The following is a 6,124-nucleotide window of genomic DNA, read 5'->3' as shown; positions in this document are numbered from 1 at the left end:
AGGATGACAACTCTTACCTTATGTTAAAGAGCAAGCATCGAGTGACAAAGGAATTAGGAAATGCACACTTGTCCCTAAGGACAAGTGGGAGACTGAAGGAAATAATGCCCTTGGTCCAAGTATGCATATAATATTAAGTCTAATAAATGCGGTTCAGTATTAATTGACAAGTTAATAATTCAGTGAGATCAAGTGAGCTGAATGCCTAGCTAGAGGTCGCTTCAGTTCAAGTGGAATTAATGATATTAATCCACAACTTACTCTTGACTGAACCCCTAGGCTCACACAAATAGTACGTAAACGGATCAAGTATTTAATGGCATTAAATACTCCATCTATGGATATTCGGAATTGACGGATCTTGGTTTCAGTGGGAGCTGAGATCGTCATAAGCAAGAAATGAATACTCTGGAAACGATGATATTGCCGGAAACGGAAATATGGATCGTATCGGAAATATGAATATTATCCAAGTCGTAGATGTTGCCTGAAACGGAAACATGGTACGTAGCGGAAAATATTAATGGAAATGGAAATATTGCCGGAATCGAAAATATTGCCGGAAACGGAAATATTGTCAGAATCGGAAATATTATCGGAATCGGAAAATAATTCCCGAAACGGAAATATTAAATATTTGTTCGAAACGGAAATTAATTCCGGAATCGGAAATATTAAATATTGGTCGTATCGGAAATGAATTCCGGAACCGGGAATTTAATCGGAAGCGCATCGTACGAATTAAGCATCGGACGAGGCTTGCTAGACGAAGGCCCAGCACGAAGCCAGGCCCGCGCCCAGCAAGCCAAGCGCCCAAACACGGAGCTGCCACAGCCTCGCCAGGCCCAGCGCAAGGCCAGGCCCAGCAAGGCCATAGGCGCGCGTGGGCTTATGCTCGTGGGCTGCGAGGCAGCGCCTGCTCGTGTGGGCCGCAAGGCCTGCGCGGGTGCGTGCGTTCCTCGTGGTCGTGCAACACTCGTGTTCGTAACGAATCCTAATCCTATTGGAATTCGTGCATTGATTAAATCCTAATCCTAATCCTAAGAGATTAAATTTATTATTTAGAGTTCTAATAGGATTCTAATTAATAAATCCATATCCTAGTAGGATTATAATTACTTTCCATAAACTCTATAAATATAGGCCTAGGGTCACATATATAACAGACGATTTATTGAAGTATTCAAGGTAAGATTTTTAAGCAAAAATCAGCCAAACACTTGCACCCAAATAGCCGAAAATCTAAGTAACCTTAAGGGTGATTCTAGTTGGTCAAGCTTAAGGCGGATCCGGACGTACTGTGGACTATCTACGGAGGGACGACACTTGGAGTCGTAAAGACTTGTTCTTGTTCGGTTCGGGCGCAGCTAGGGAGGGCACGCTACAAAGTGCATGCATCTGAATTATGCTAAATGATTATGTGTAAATAATATGTTTCCTGGCTTTATGGTTTTTCCGCATGATTTATGTTTATTCATATGTATCATAACCTAACAAAAGTGAAATAAAATAAATGATGATTGAGTTGCATGGAAAAGTGGAATAAAGTACATGTGAAAGAGAATATAGTACATAGGGGTTTTCAATGCATTTTTAATTAATATAGTACATGAGAAAGTGGTCCTTAATAGCCAAAATTAGAAACAAGACTAATTTTGGGACACCCAATTTGAAAAACAAGACTATAATTCTAGGACGGAAGGAATAGTTCTTAATAAAGTGAAATTTTTTAGAGGCAATCTATTAAAGACGGAGAAAGTACTTAATATGGAGAATAATTCCTAAACAATCCACCCGATTAACCAAGAGCGTTAATCTGGGGGCAGCGGTGTTATTTTAAGCAAAAATAAGGGTAAAAAAGTAACATTGAATGGATGGCAAGATAAAAGGGTTAACGGAACGTTAACTGTCCAAAGTTAACGGAACATAACGCTACAGTATATGAAAAGTTGCCCAAAATATTTGGGCGGTTAACATAAAATTTTCAGAACTCTAAAACTCAATTACTCTCCTCTCTCCTTTCGAATTCTCTTTCCTCCATACCTCCGCCCAAACGTTGTACGTGTCTGTGTCTAATTCATCTCTCTCGTGTTCCTTACCTGGTTTTTATTTATTATTTTTTCGTAAATGGTTGAAGAATTTTTTCTGATTTTGTTTGATTTATCTGTTATTAATTTCTCTTTATAGGTTTTTGTGAATTTATGGGTGTTTTCGTGCTCGTCGGAACAAACCCCGATCTATCACCGCCGCCTAAGCCCGTTGCTGCTTCCTTCTTCTCCCCTCATACGGTCATTCCTCGTTGCTCACTGCCTCGCCAGCCGGAATCGACGCCTGGAGGCTACCAACGCCCAGCCACGAGGGTCGTGACGCCCATCCCTTCCTCTCTTAGTGATTGTTGCTTCCCTTGTTCGCCGAATCGTCGGTGTCAAGTTTCCTGCACGTGAGTTAGCACGCTCTTCTTTTCTCCTCCTCTATCTCCTCTCCTTAGACTGGATTGAAAATTCATTTTATGATTTTTGGTGTGAACATTGTCGCTATTGTGGATATTGTTGCTGCTGCCATTCTCGTTTACTGTGTTTGAAATCATCGTTGTTGGTCCTGTTGTTGTTGGCATTTCTGACATCGAATTGTTGTTGTTTTTCAATTTATGATTGATTGTGAATTCATATGATATAGGTAATTATTTTCAGATTATGCCCAGTCAATTAAGTTAGGATTTAAGTGAAATCTATCAATGTAACTTTTATAGGTGTCGTCAAGAATTGATATATGATCCGTGTGTATGATTTAGTGTTGGTGCCTCTATTTTTTTTTATGTTGATTAATTTATTGAGACACTTGGTTATGAACTCTTCTCTGCCACAAGTACCCCAGCCTGACTAACTTATACTAGTACTTATGCTATAATAGGCAGCTTAACGTAGGCCATTTCTATACCTAACTAATGCTAGTCCTTGTGCACAGACATCTCATGTAGCAACTTGTACTCATCATGTGTCTGTCTCATATCTAGAGCAGTTATGTTGTACTTATAGAAACCTAAGCTAATACGTGATACGTTTTCTACCAGTTTCTGGTTAAGTTTGCTGGTTTTGATCAAGTTCAGGAATTCAATGGTTGATATTTTATGTTGATGAATAAAAGAATTCAATGGTTGATTCTGAAAATGTAGATTAAATAGAGCTGAATATTTCTGTGACATTAAAGAGAGATGGATAAGTATTGAGTATTGCGTTGTTGTATAGCTTGCATTATTGACTACCAATTAAGATATTATCAGCTAATACACAAATCCACCGCTGCCTTGTCTCAATTCTTGTGGCTGGATACTTTTTTATATTGTTGAGAATATCAAATTGAGATAGCATTGTGTTCTGTTTCATTGCCTGTAGACCAATATGCTGCCTGAGTAAAATCTGTTGTCTGGGCTATAATTTGTCTATCTTTCTACTTTACTGTATGGGGGCCTTGATCTCAGTTAGATACTTAGATTAGTATGGTGAGGAGAATCGGGTTTATATTAAATGCGATTCTGTGTTCTGTCACTATGGCAACAGTGGCTAATCCGTAGATGGTTGATCTTCCCCTTTTGTTTTCTTTTGGGTATATGCATGAAAAAACTGACCAGGTGATGTGTCTTGCTTTTAAACTTGGAAATTACCCTCTACGACATAGCCAATCGACGAAAATCCCAAACCCTTGTTTTCTCTTTCATTCCACTCCCACTGCAAGCCTGGAAGGTGACTCCGCCGATTCCACCGCCTCGTTGTCAATTCTCTTTGCTCCACTCCCTCTCCTCTTTAGTCTCTCTCCTTCGACAATTTCTCCCTAATCCAATTTCCCTAATTTTGTGGCAAACAGGGCAATTCTTACTCTGGCAAAATCCTAATCCCGCAGCCATGGGTTAGTTTCTTTCTATCTTCTCCATTTTTGTAACCTTGCTTCTCTCTGCTAATTTGACTTTATGTATCAAATCTTTTGTAATCTGAGGAAATGGCGGGATAACAGGGAATTCAATTATGTATCAATGCTAATGAGGAGGAAGCATCCTGATGCCTTGCGATTCCGTCTTAAGGTCAGATGTTGAGAGGTCAATTCCTTTCCATTGTCCTGTCAATCTTCCTGACAAGGTAGTTATCTCAATTTAAAACATCCATAATTTTTTTTATACTGGGTCAATCTTCTTGACAAGTTTTCTCGATTCATTGAGCTTATATAACTGGGTTTCAGATTCTATTTAAACCCCCAATTACGTTTTTGTTCTTCTGTGGTGTTTCTGCAAATTGGAAACCTGAACTGTTTGATATAGCTGAAGGAAGGGGCATTTTACAATGTGTCTGCTTTGTCCAATGTGTTACTGTTATGTTCAAAGTTTTAGTTTTGGATATAAATGATTACTTCTCCGATAATTGATTTATCTTTTTAAATTTGTTTCCACCTGTAACTGGGCTCGTCTTTGACCAGCTTCTAATCAATAATCAATATCGATATTTGTAGTTTAATTTACTCAATTTATTAAAAGTTGATGGATTTATGTGATAGGAATTCTCAAGAGGATTTGATCAATCATATTCTTAATGAGATATGGTCTAGAAAACCCGCTAGACCTCCAAAATTGTAGTTACCAACTCTGTTTTTTCATATTTATTTTATCACTGATTATTGATTTCATCATCTCTTTGTCTATCCCTTATTTCTTTCTTTTCTGAACTACCCAATCTGTTTCATTAATATAAGCTTGTGGTGTCACTGTCTGTTGATTCTAGGCTTGTCAAGTCGATTTCAGGTCTAGAGATTTTGGGTTTAGCCGTTTAGGCTATGTTCGTTCCCAGGTCCAGTATGTTTGAAAGTAATTTTGGGTGATGTTACTGGGTTCTTCCTGTTAGATAATTGCTATCAAAAAAGTTATAGAACATGTGTTTGATTAACGTGGTTTATGTAGTAAATTTTCTTTAATGAGACTAATATTTGTAGTTGTTTTGCCATGGGTTAAGCTGTTTGCTCATAACTAAGTGTGTTTCAATGGAGACCGTGTATTTTAAGTGTTATGTATTAGTGTTCGATTGTTGCTCACCTTCTTAATTTGGACAGGAAGTACCCTAGGCCTAATGCATCGACAATTGGGAAGATATTTGCACATTATTGGCCTCGAACAGAGCTAAGTTTATCTCGTCACCAAGTCTTAAGGACGGTCAAGCGGTTCGTTAATGGCACAAATGATGAGTTCGATATGCTCAATGATCTGAAAGTATTTTGGATCTTATTATGTATTAAAGGGTAGCATTTTAGGTATATTAGGTTGGATCCTATTATGTTTTATTGGATGTCATATTTAAAAATTTGGATCTTATATATTTGTATTTTACAGTATAATCGTAGACGTATATATTTCAGTCTACAACAATTTTCTATTTTACAGTACTATTGTAAACATATACAGTACAGTCTAATAATTATATTCGATTTTATATAATACTACCTTCGTCTTTTAATACTCGCAACGTTTGGACTTTTGCCACTATTCATATAATCTACTTTGACTATTCGTAGTGTTTTTTATATAAGATAAAACATAGTCATGTGGGATCTTGTTAGATTCGTCTCAATGTGTATTTTCAAAATATCAACTTTTTATAATTTTTGCATAAAGAGAATTTAAGATATAATGATCAAAGTTGTGCATTGGCATGCGTGAAACTCACAAACGTTGCGAGTATTAAAAGACGGAGGAAGTATCTATTTTAAAGTACAATCCTGGACATATACAGTCTAACACTTATATATAATTTCAACATTTTTGAACATTTTTAAATGTTTCATATATTATGTTTACCATTCATTTAGTATTAATTGATTATTACTGCTATGTGTCCGAAGCTTCGTAGGGTCTTTATTCATTTGGTATTAATTAATTAATTAATTATACTTGCCATAGGTACCAAGCCACCAACGACGACGAGCTTTCGGCATTTCTTATGTAAACAGTCGTCTCAGAGCCGTTGTATGCCGATTCTAGTCTTATTTCTACTAACGTATGGTCGAGAAAAGGAGATATGAGATATGAACAAATATAATATTCCGTAATGTATATTAGTAATTAACAAGAAATATCACGATTTAGTAA

General features: G+C 37.0%; 1 long non-coding RNA gene across 3 annotated transcripts; it reads left to right on the top strand.

The window, feature by feature from the left end:
• Positions 1–1,927: 1,927 nt before the first annotated feature.
• Positions 1,928–5,475, top strand: LOC110802779 (uncharacterized). Of its 3 annotated transcripts, XR_008931188.1 has the most exons (6): positions 1,948–2,064; positions 2,188–2,440; positions 3,676–3,768; positions 3,862–3,903; positions 4,009–4,130; positions 5,092–5,475. It is a non-coding gene; the product is annotated as an uncharacterized lncRNA (long non-coding RNA). The 3 variants fall into 3 exon arrangements; XR_008931189.1 differs by having other exon boundaries at positions 1,928–2,058; positions 3,862–4,130; XR_008931187.1 differs by having other exon boundaries at positions 1,947–2,064; positions 3,862–4,130.
• Positions 5,476–6,124: the final 649 nt, after the last annotated feature.

The sequence above is a fragment of the Spinacia oleracea genome, chromosome 3 (assembly GCF_020520425.1).
Source record: "Spinacia oleracea cultivar Varoflay chromosome 3, BTI_SOV_V1, whole genome shotgun sequence".
NCBI classification, from domain to species: domain Eukaryota; kingdom Viridiplantae; phylum Streptophyta; class Magnoliopsida; order Caryophyllales; family Amaranthaceae; genus Spinacia; species Spinacia oleracea.
Note: the sequence above shows the minus strand (reverse complement) of the source record. Positions and strands in the feature narration are given on the sequence as shown.